Source organism: Calypte anna, chromosome 2 (genome assembly GCF_003957555.1).
Source record: "Calypte anna isolate BGI_N300 chromosome 2, bCalAnn1_v1.p, whole genome shotgun sequence".
NCBI lineage: Eukaryota > Metazoa > Chordata > Aves > Apodiformes > Trochilidae > Calypte > Calypte anna.
Window position 1 is genome coordinate 54,094,804 of NC_044245.1, and position 9,760 is coordinate 54,104,563.

Below are 9,760 nucleotides of genomic sequence, written 5' to 3' on the forward strand. Positions count from 1 at the left end.
GTAGATGCAGTTGAGTGAATCAGCTCAAGCACAGCAACAGATTGGTTTTATGGATAGAGCAGGCATAGGAGCCTGGGCAGCTTGAATTTCAATCCAGATTCATGTGCAGCCTGGACACTGAAGCATTGCTGGGAAGGCTTGGATACAACCCAACCCCTCCGACTGCACCCACACTGACATGGGGAATCCAAATCCCACTGGATGGGAGATGCACCAACGCAGAGGTGCTGCAACACGCATCCATGGAGGTTGGCTCTTGCTCTTTGTTCCATAATATCAGAAAGTGAAAATCCTCAAGTGGGTAGACCTTAAACTAGCCAGCTTCTTTAGGAAATGCTCCAGAAATAGCACTGGTTACAAAAAAGGTTAAGCAATTCCGCTCCGTTGAAGAGTGAGGACTTGGAAGGCACTGTGTGGGTGGGGTGCTGTGTACCTACAGCAAGTGACTGACAGTTTCTACACGGCCTAGAAACTGACCTGCTTTGAAATGAAGCAGAAACAACAATCACCTATTTTTATTCCTAAATTTAAAAGTATGCGTCAAAATGGGAGGCACAGTGAGTAATTTGTTGTGTGTTGCTGGAGAAGGCTAAGCAACCTGAAAGCATGGCACTGGGGAAAGAAAAACACCTTGCATATAAAGTGTAAAAAGCTTGAAGAGAAACAAAAATAACCATTAATGAGAATTTTGCCTTCTCTTAAACATTCACAGGAATTGTTTGCCAGCCTGAGCCTATGCAGTAGCCTACTTTTAAGCAGGATGGAACTGCAGAGGTAGGTAAAGCTAGAAACCACATGGCTTTTATCGGGTGATAAATGTGGATTTAAAAGACAGCAGACAGCAGTCATCCCTGGAGACCAAACAGTGTGCATCCAAAAGCAAAGACTCAGCCTTTGGTTCACACACTAATCAGATGACCCAGATGATGCAGGAGGTCCATAGAAAATCACAGTCTTGAGTTTCAGAAGCAGCTGTTCAGGAGCAAGATGGTTTTCTTACTCCCCTCCCATTTTGAGATGAATGAGAGAGCTGTCCATCAGCTCTCAGGCCCTTCTGGCTTGTTTACCACTTGGTTTCTCCCTTTCCCAGCTCTCCCATAATGGAGCAAGCTCACCATTGCCAGAATCCCCAGAGCAGACACATGGCACCAAAGCACAGGAGAACTGAGAAGCCAGCCCACCTCCTTCCCTCAGGGTAGAAGGACACAGAGTTGGAAGCTGTCTTGCTTTAGATGGTACAAAGGTCTGAGTCAGTTGAGTCATTGCCCTGGGATCACTTGTCCTCTCACATCCCTCTGTGGAGAAGCAGTATCTGCCAGACAAGGGGCTGAGGACACCACTCCTTTCCTGCTCTTCTTCCCCATTATACAATGCCCTGAATTTACACTCCTTGGGGATTAAAGATGTTCCAGGCACGTGAAATTGCATAAGAATTGTCTACTAAAACCAGCCCCATGCATAACCTGACAGTTTCTAGGTCTGTCTGCCAGTTACTCATCCATGGGAACTGCAGCACACCAGAGCTTATCCACACACATCATCTTTTGCAGCAATCCCACTACTTCCTCAGCAAAGAACAAGTGGGATATTTAGTATAGTGTTGAGGTGCTCAACCACGGCATTGGAAGTTCAGCTAACTAGAGGCATTACACACTCCTGGAGTTTTAAGCCATACTTGGTCCAGACACCCTGTTCTCAGTTAAATTCAAGCCTTCCCAGGCATATAAAACAGGCAGGGACCACAGCAGCCAGCCCCTATCATCCACTGCCCACCTCACATGCAAGTTCCCATAGACTTGCTCCCCAGATGCTATTAGCAGAGCTGCAGGGAAAATCCAGCTTTCTCAAAAAAGAGAGGGAAAATGCAAAAGACTACCAGATCATAATATCTATGCTCCAGCTATGGTCACATCCCAGAGACACCAATGCTGTTCTATTCATTGGCAAAGGCACCCAGGCTGTGTGAGCATCGCTGTGGGGAACTGGTTTAGAGGCAGAGGCTGGGACACAGGCAGGGCTTCTGAGTACCCAGGCACCACATACACCCAGAGGTGTCAGCATTAGGGCAGTGACAGTGATGTAGAGGACACCTGAGTACTACAGACACTGCAGTTCTGGGACTTCAGGTTTGAATCCTGCACAAGGAAAGACAACACACACACTCACAAAGCAAGAGATAATAAAGCTATAAAGCACCACTCCACAAAAAGATCAGGAAAATGTGAAAATGAAGGTCACCTGGAAACCTTGATACAAGACCCTTCTTCCATTATATCATCATGCATTAGCCGTACCACTAATTTCATAGCAGGGCAAGTACATTTACCACAAACATGACAGCAGCTGTAACTGCAGCAAATACTATTACTGCAACAGCTTGGTGGAAAGGGATGGAATTTAAGCACCCAGGCAGAAATCCACTCCCTGGCTGTGCTGAAGAGCTCCTCCTTGCCTTGCTTTTCCCAGCTGTGACCTAGATGTGACCAGTTTCTTGGCCAAAACTCAAAGGGTAGGGCTCCAGCTCTGAGCCCACCCTAATTAGTATCCATTATTAATGTTGACAAAGGTAATAACTTACGTTTTTACTGTTACATGAAGTTATCTAAACATCTTCTGCAGGCAAAGATTAGTGCAGAACAGTGATTAAAGTAACTACCATGGCCAAGAGTGCAGACTCAATAGTCAGAGGGGTATTAAATTTAGCTAACGCCATCAAAAGCAACTAACTGCTGCCTTGGGAGTGCCTAGGGCAGCACACTTGTTCCTCATCATCCCCAAAAGCCCAGCACAGTCTGTCTACCTGCTGCATTTCTGGGATGCTGGCAGGAATGAGAGGTGCTGGTGATTTTTCAGGAAGAGAGAAAGCTTCATATACAGCTCCTGAAACAGGAAAAAGGATCCTCCTCGTGTTCATGTGAGACAATGAAATACCAGAACGAGGTTAAATTACTTCACAAGGAAATCATACAGGAAACTATACACCCTCAGAATAAGTAGCAGGTTTCACCTTTAATTATTAAAGTTAAAATTGGTATATGAGCCTTCAAGAGCATAGGGATGTTTAATCTCATCCTCTTTTTCTACTTTGAGGTAGCAGGAAGAAGAGGAACGGCACATCTATTTTTTTCCTGGGTGACAGAAAGCCTAGGAGTCATCACCATTGCATCTCCTAAGGCAAAGTGTGAATTGGTGGAGGCATTTTTCCTGTGGTAAATGTCAGTGAAGCAATTACATGTTTTGTAAAGCTTATCTTTGAAAGAGGTTTCTGGTAGCAACACGATTTGTTACGCTGTTCACAGACCTGGCTCATTGTTCTGCACAATCCATCTCATTTGGTGCCTAACGAGGTATTACTCATACAAGAGGTCATTCACTTCAAGAGAAGCAACAATTTCCAGAATAATTTGAGTTATTCCCATGTATATTAATATTTTGCCAAGTACAAGCTATTTCCACCTATTTGATGTGTAAACAATTACTTCAAGTACTGCCACTTCATTTGATGCTGAAGCAGCTTCATCACAGCAAAGCCTGGGGACATTGCTATAGCAAAACTCACCCAGCAGATTTGCTGAAAACCAAGCAGGATCAGGTGTGACCAGGGTAAGAAATAAGTTGCAGACAGAGGTTAAAAGTATTTCACCCCAGCATTGGTTGCTGGGTGTAAATCTTGCAGTGGACACTCACAAAAAAAGTGGTTCTTGCAGACTTCTGTCTTGAATTTGGGTGTCTGAAAGAGTGGGGAGAAAGGAAGACAAGATATTACAATGCAACAGTAGAAAAAGAATTGGGTGAGGGGGTGGGGGAAGGTTGTGGCCACAAATCCCTGAAGAGAACACACAGGAGTTTGATCTGCAGAACTGATCAGCCAAAAAACAAATGTCAGAATACACAAGTAAACTGTCAATTTTCCTCAGATGTTTGACCAGCAAGGAAAAATATTGTCTTCTAGGATATTAGATGAATCTATGAACCCATATGTTTTGCTAGGCTGGTGTGAGAAATTTAGAAACTTTTTCTTAACCCAAAGAACAGAAATTGAAGAGGAAGATGGAAAGGCTTGATGCCTTTTTTTTGTTTTTTTTTTTAAATTGTGCTGAAAGGCTAAGCCATAGAATGTTCACAGAGTAGTCTCAAAACGATGTCATCATGCCTTTGCATACTTCTTAGGTTTACTACTTATTAAATAAAGAGCCAAACATGTAGTAACTTAAGAAAACAGATAAAGGGAAAGTATATGAAGCTTTCCATGGTTTTGCATGGAAAAGCATAAAGCTGTGGAAGTCATAACCAAGTATCCAAGCAGGCTTGATTTGGCAGAAAGTAGAACAGTTGTCATTTACTGTGGAAACACGGTATCTATGAAGATTCAAACTTTTGGGGTTTTATCTCACTACAAAGGCTATTCGTACATAAAAACATCCTAGCATTTATCTTTAAAGTACTTTTGAACTCATCAAAAGCTGCATTCCTTTTTAAGCAGTATAACTCAAATAGTTTCCACAGTATGAGAAGGCACTGGTAGATGTGCTGGTCTCCAAAGCTGAAAGCCTCATGTACTCATGCCCCTAAGTGTAAATGTGCAGTTTAGTGGGAACAAAATTCTACTTAGCAGCTTAAAGTATAGAGTTATAATTTTTACCTCATTACAGATTACTCCTAGGCTTCACAGTTCACTGTATGTTACAAAACATTAATGCATTTTTACTTTTCAGGTTACTTTTTCCAGAACCCGTCAATTAAATAAGTGTAGCACTTTGAGAGGAGAAACACACCGTGTATTTGCCTCTCTTTTAATTAAAAAAAAAACAAACAACAAACCAAACACCTTTCAAGCAAGAAGCATTTGCAATGATGAATTTGAAGCAGATGCTAAAACAATTGGGCTCAGGAGTCTGCAGTTCATACTCCTGAGACCAAGCAGTGAATCTCACTTAAGGCCAGGTTCTTCTGTGTGGAAAATTAGAATTATACATATATACTTAATAGATGCCTTGCTGTGACTAATCTCATGTAGGGAGGAAGCTGTCTATATGGGTTCCATCTGTTAATTTTCAGTCCTTAAAAGAACGATCAAAGGCAGGGACACTTTTACCACAGTGGCAAGAGGCAAAGGTTCAGGATATTTAATACAGTGGCTGCTGGGAAAGAGAAGTCATAGAATCATTTAGGGTGGAAAAGACCCTTAAGATCAAGTCTGTTAACCTAACACTGCCAAGTGCACCGCTACACCACAGCCCTACAGGCTTTTAAATGCCTCCAGGAATGGTGATTCAATGACTCCCCTGAGCAGCCTGTTCCAGTGCCTGACAACCCTTTTGGTGATGACATTTTTCCTAATATCCAATCTAAACCTCCTCTGTAACAAGACCATTTCCTCTTCTCCTATCACTTGATATTTGGGAGAAGAGACCAACCCCCACCTTCCTGCAGCCTCCTTACAGGCCTCCCCTCAGCCTCCTTTTCTCCAGACTAACCTCAGTTTCTTCAGCCACTCCTGATAAAACATGTTTTCTGGATTCTTCACAAGCTTCACTGTTATTCTTTGGACATGCTCCTACACCTCAGACCTGCCCTTGTTTCATCTGAGCAGGTGCCCCCTAAGCTGTAAATATTCCCTCATCTCTCACACCATTTGCCCAAACCACCTACTGGCAGATGCAGCATCTCTGAACCAGTGATGGCCTCATGTAATACTCAGAAATGAGCACCCATCGAGCCAAAGACCTTTGCTAAATACTGGCGAGAAGGTCAGTCTGAGCAGGAAAAGCCTGTGGGAGAGGAAGGCCTAAGACCACTCAAAATTCCTGCATTTCTTAAGGAAAAAGTCACAAGAGGTGATGTTCTTGCTGGCTGATGGAGACCTGTCAGGCACACAGCATGCCTCAGGGAGAAAACATTTTCAAAGACAATCAACTAAGTGTAATTGAGCCAAGCACAGCTTTCTTCTCTGTTTGCAGAGGGGCTGTGGCTGTGCAAAAGTATTGCTGTGGTAAAAACTCATATTTAACCCTTTCTGGGAAAAACAGCAGGAATGCTTAAGTTGTTGCAGAATCCCTGGATGTACCCAGGGAGCACCTTTCATGAGCTTACCCTCCTTTCCAACATTTAGGAAAAAGAACAAAGAAAGAAGAAAAAAAAGAAAAAAAGAAAAGAAGAACAAAAAGAAAAAGAAAAAAAAAGGAAAAAATATTTAAAACAAAAAGTCTCCAAAGGAAATTAAATACATTCAGGAGGCCTGTAAATATCTTTTGTCCAGTAGGGCTCAGCTTCCTTGAAATCAGTCATATGCAGCAAACTTTGTCCCCCTTTGCACTACCTTTCCTTGTTTCTCTCCTTTGATGGGAGAGGAGGCACAGGATACTCCCCTTCACCTCTCCAGCTGATCAATGTTCTCTTCAGCATGAATTTGTATCTGTGTGTGCAGGACTGACATTCTCCTCAGTGAGCAGTATCAAAGTTCAGCTGAGAAAGAAATGAAATTTTTAGAAAGTAGAATAAAAAAAGGGGAGTACATGCTTTAGATGGAACATTTCCTTTCTTCTAAATAATACCTATTGAAGTCACATTGTTTCCAGTGAGAAAAAAATGAAATAGTTGTGCTGATGACAAGACAAGGACAGAACTTTTCCCCACATTTTCTTTTAAGAAAACATCTTTCAGAGAGTGAAGCTGTTTTTCCTGCCTTATGTCTGAAAAGGAGTATCGCTCTGTCAGAGCATCTTTGACAGGATGCATCATGACACTCTTTCAACAGCTCTGAGTAACAGTAGCAGTTGTACCAAGATAAAAACACTTATCTATATATAAAATACACACACACACAAATGTAGCAAGAAACAAAACAGTTACTTCAGTTTTGGAAGATTCATCTTGCCCAGAAGCCTAAAGCCTGATTTGTATGCGGAAATGTAGCGATTCTTTAATACAAGAGATGGATGCAACCCAAACCACAGAAAAAAACTTCCGTATGTTAGGAGTGTTCCTAATTCAAACAATTTGCCACACTTCGTTTATGTTGCTGAAACAAAATGCCAGAAGTTTCTAAGTCCCTACAAAAGGACTGTTCCTTTCTCCAAGGCTGGATCAGTTTTCTACACCAGAATTACTTGTGCTTATTTAGCTGCTGGGAAGCTATACAGTATCAAAAATAAACCAGTCACTAAGCTGGATGTAAAAAGACCATTTATACTAAAGGAATCAAACCTATCATTTTGGCTTAATTTCTAGCTTTAAAGTTTTTTGGGAGACAGTCTTTGCACACAGCATAGCCCACAATTACATGGTTGCTGGTAAAGATGTGCACATGGATGAGGTTTACTCAGCATCTTGCTTCCTCCCATCCCCTGACAATATCCATAAATTTACTCTGTCAGGGAAAGGAAACAGTGGTCACTGGACACTTCAACACCACTGACTCTCCACTGGGACACCAGTCATCAGATGACACTCGTTTAGCAGCACTGTGCCACCTCTTCTCCCTGCCTGGCACAGTGCTGCTGCTTTTCTGTGCCCTCAACAAGGTCACTGGCAGCCCTTCCTCCACCTCCCCATGGTGCCATGCAAAGCCCTCATCAGTGTTCAAGAACTTTGCAGGGCTTGCCATGCTCAGGGAGAAGCAGCAGTGGGATGCCACATGGAAGGGTGAACAAGTTGCCACTTGGCAGCCAGTTGTCCCAGCAGGGAGTCAGTGGTGTTGAAGTGTCTGGTGGCCAGTTGGCAGTGGTCAGTTGTCTAGACCCCTTTGTCACACTCATGGGTACCCCAGGATAGTTTCTTCACAGTAAGTTGATTTTTTTTTTTTTTTTTTTTAGGAGTGAAGGCATTGAAGCCTCAGCATTAGTCTGATGAATCTCCTTTTTCATTACATTTCACTGCTTTACCAATTCTGCTCTAAAGAACTGTAAGTTGGTTCTTCATTTATCTGGACATGGCACTAGATTATTCCTATATCTGCTTAGAATAAAGCAACTACTGAGTGTTTTGATATATCGAGATTGTCCAGACCTCACAGATTCAAGTCCAAGCAGCAAGAAGTACCTTTTCAGCCTTGTTGCTTTGAGCAACAAAACTCTATGCTTCTATATCTAAAAATTAAAACTGAAGAGCAAAGACCACTGCACAGGAACTACTCCAGGATGGTACAATCTCAGTGGAGATCCAAGCAATAAATACTTTCATTTACATTCATATTAAGTGACAGTTTTGGAGAGGGCCTAGGGACTGGCCCATCCTTTCCTTCCAAGAGTAGATCTGACTAATTCAGCCCAGGACCCATTCCCAGCCACTATGGGGGTCCTCAGTAGTGAGGATCAATATCCATGTGCCTCAAAATAAACAAAAAAACCCACCAAGGAGTAGTCAATATGTGCCGACTCCATGAACTTCAATTTAGAACAAAAAAGGGCTTCACATTTTCATAAGGTTCTCTTCTGGGCTGAATGTAATTTTTTGTTATTATCCCCAAAAATAAATTATTTTGGAACTGAATTGTATGTGTCAGTTGGCTGTGAATTCCAAACATCATGACCCTACTGAGAAGCTGCTGAACCATATATTGAAAGCTTTAAATACTTTGCAGTCCCTCTCCCCAATGAGCTAAACATATGCCTTTAAAACCAGCACTTATCACTGGCTGTACAAGGAAAAGAATACACACAGGCAGCTGTAGATTAGCCCAACAAAACAGGTTCTCTAGAAACCTATTTCTATCATGTAGGGTCATGGCACAGAGTTTACACACAAACACACACAACACATACACTAGTTACTCCAGATGGTGGCATTGTTACATTTTATTTGTTTTTTATAAAATTAAGTCCCAACTTTCTTTTAATGAAAAGTGAACCAGAATTTGTGCCTAAACTCTTACTGTCAGCATACTGAAGTCAGTGTAGGCAAAGTCAACATTAGACTGGAAACAACTGTAAACTAAAGTTTATATTGCCATACCAAAATAGAACAAATTAAAATAAAACAAAACCAACCAACCAACCAACCAAAAACCAGTCAAAATGCATCATATTCTTCCTTCAAAGCCTGCCATCCCTTGTGTTTTCTTCAGTTGGTTAGAAAGAACATGAACTAAAAAATTTAATCTAAGCAACTGCAGGAACCAAGCTAGAGGGATGAGACAGCTTTGAATGTCTCTTACAGACTTTTCATTCCATTTTAGGAAAAGGGAAGTGAGAAACAGTGCCCAGACAAATGCACAACTGGACTACTATGATAAAAATACATTGTGGCACTTCAGTTACCTGAGCAAAATAGTAATCGATATTGCAGGAATCTTTTTGAGTTCTCAAATAACATTAAAATGACACAGTAAGCTTTGCAATGGATGATCCCAGTGACCAGCTAGAGAACACACATTTCTTTAATAAAAGTGACAAGCCTAAGCAGAAAAATACTCAAAACAATTAAAAGGCACTTATAGATGGCACATGTTTTGCTATAAGCTACAGAAAACTGAGTCAGACATGATAATATCTAAATCCTATAGTGGGTCCAAGCTCTATTATTGGTATACACTGTTATATACACTTGACAGTATAGTCAATTTGCAATGCCAGCATAGTTAACACAGGAAGAAATCCACATTTTTTTTGATGTAAACAGTAAGGTTTCAAGTAAAGACTTATTATTTTAGACATATGTTTTACATTATTGCATGCAAATAAAAGTCTAAAAGTTTTATGGAACCTCAATGTATCCGTAGGCAGGGAACAGTGACAAAAGACATTTAGAGAGAAATTCTCTA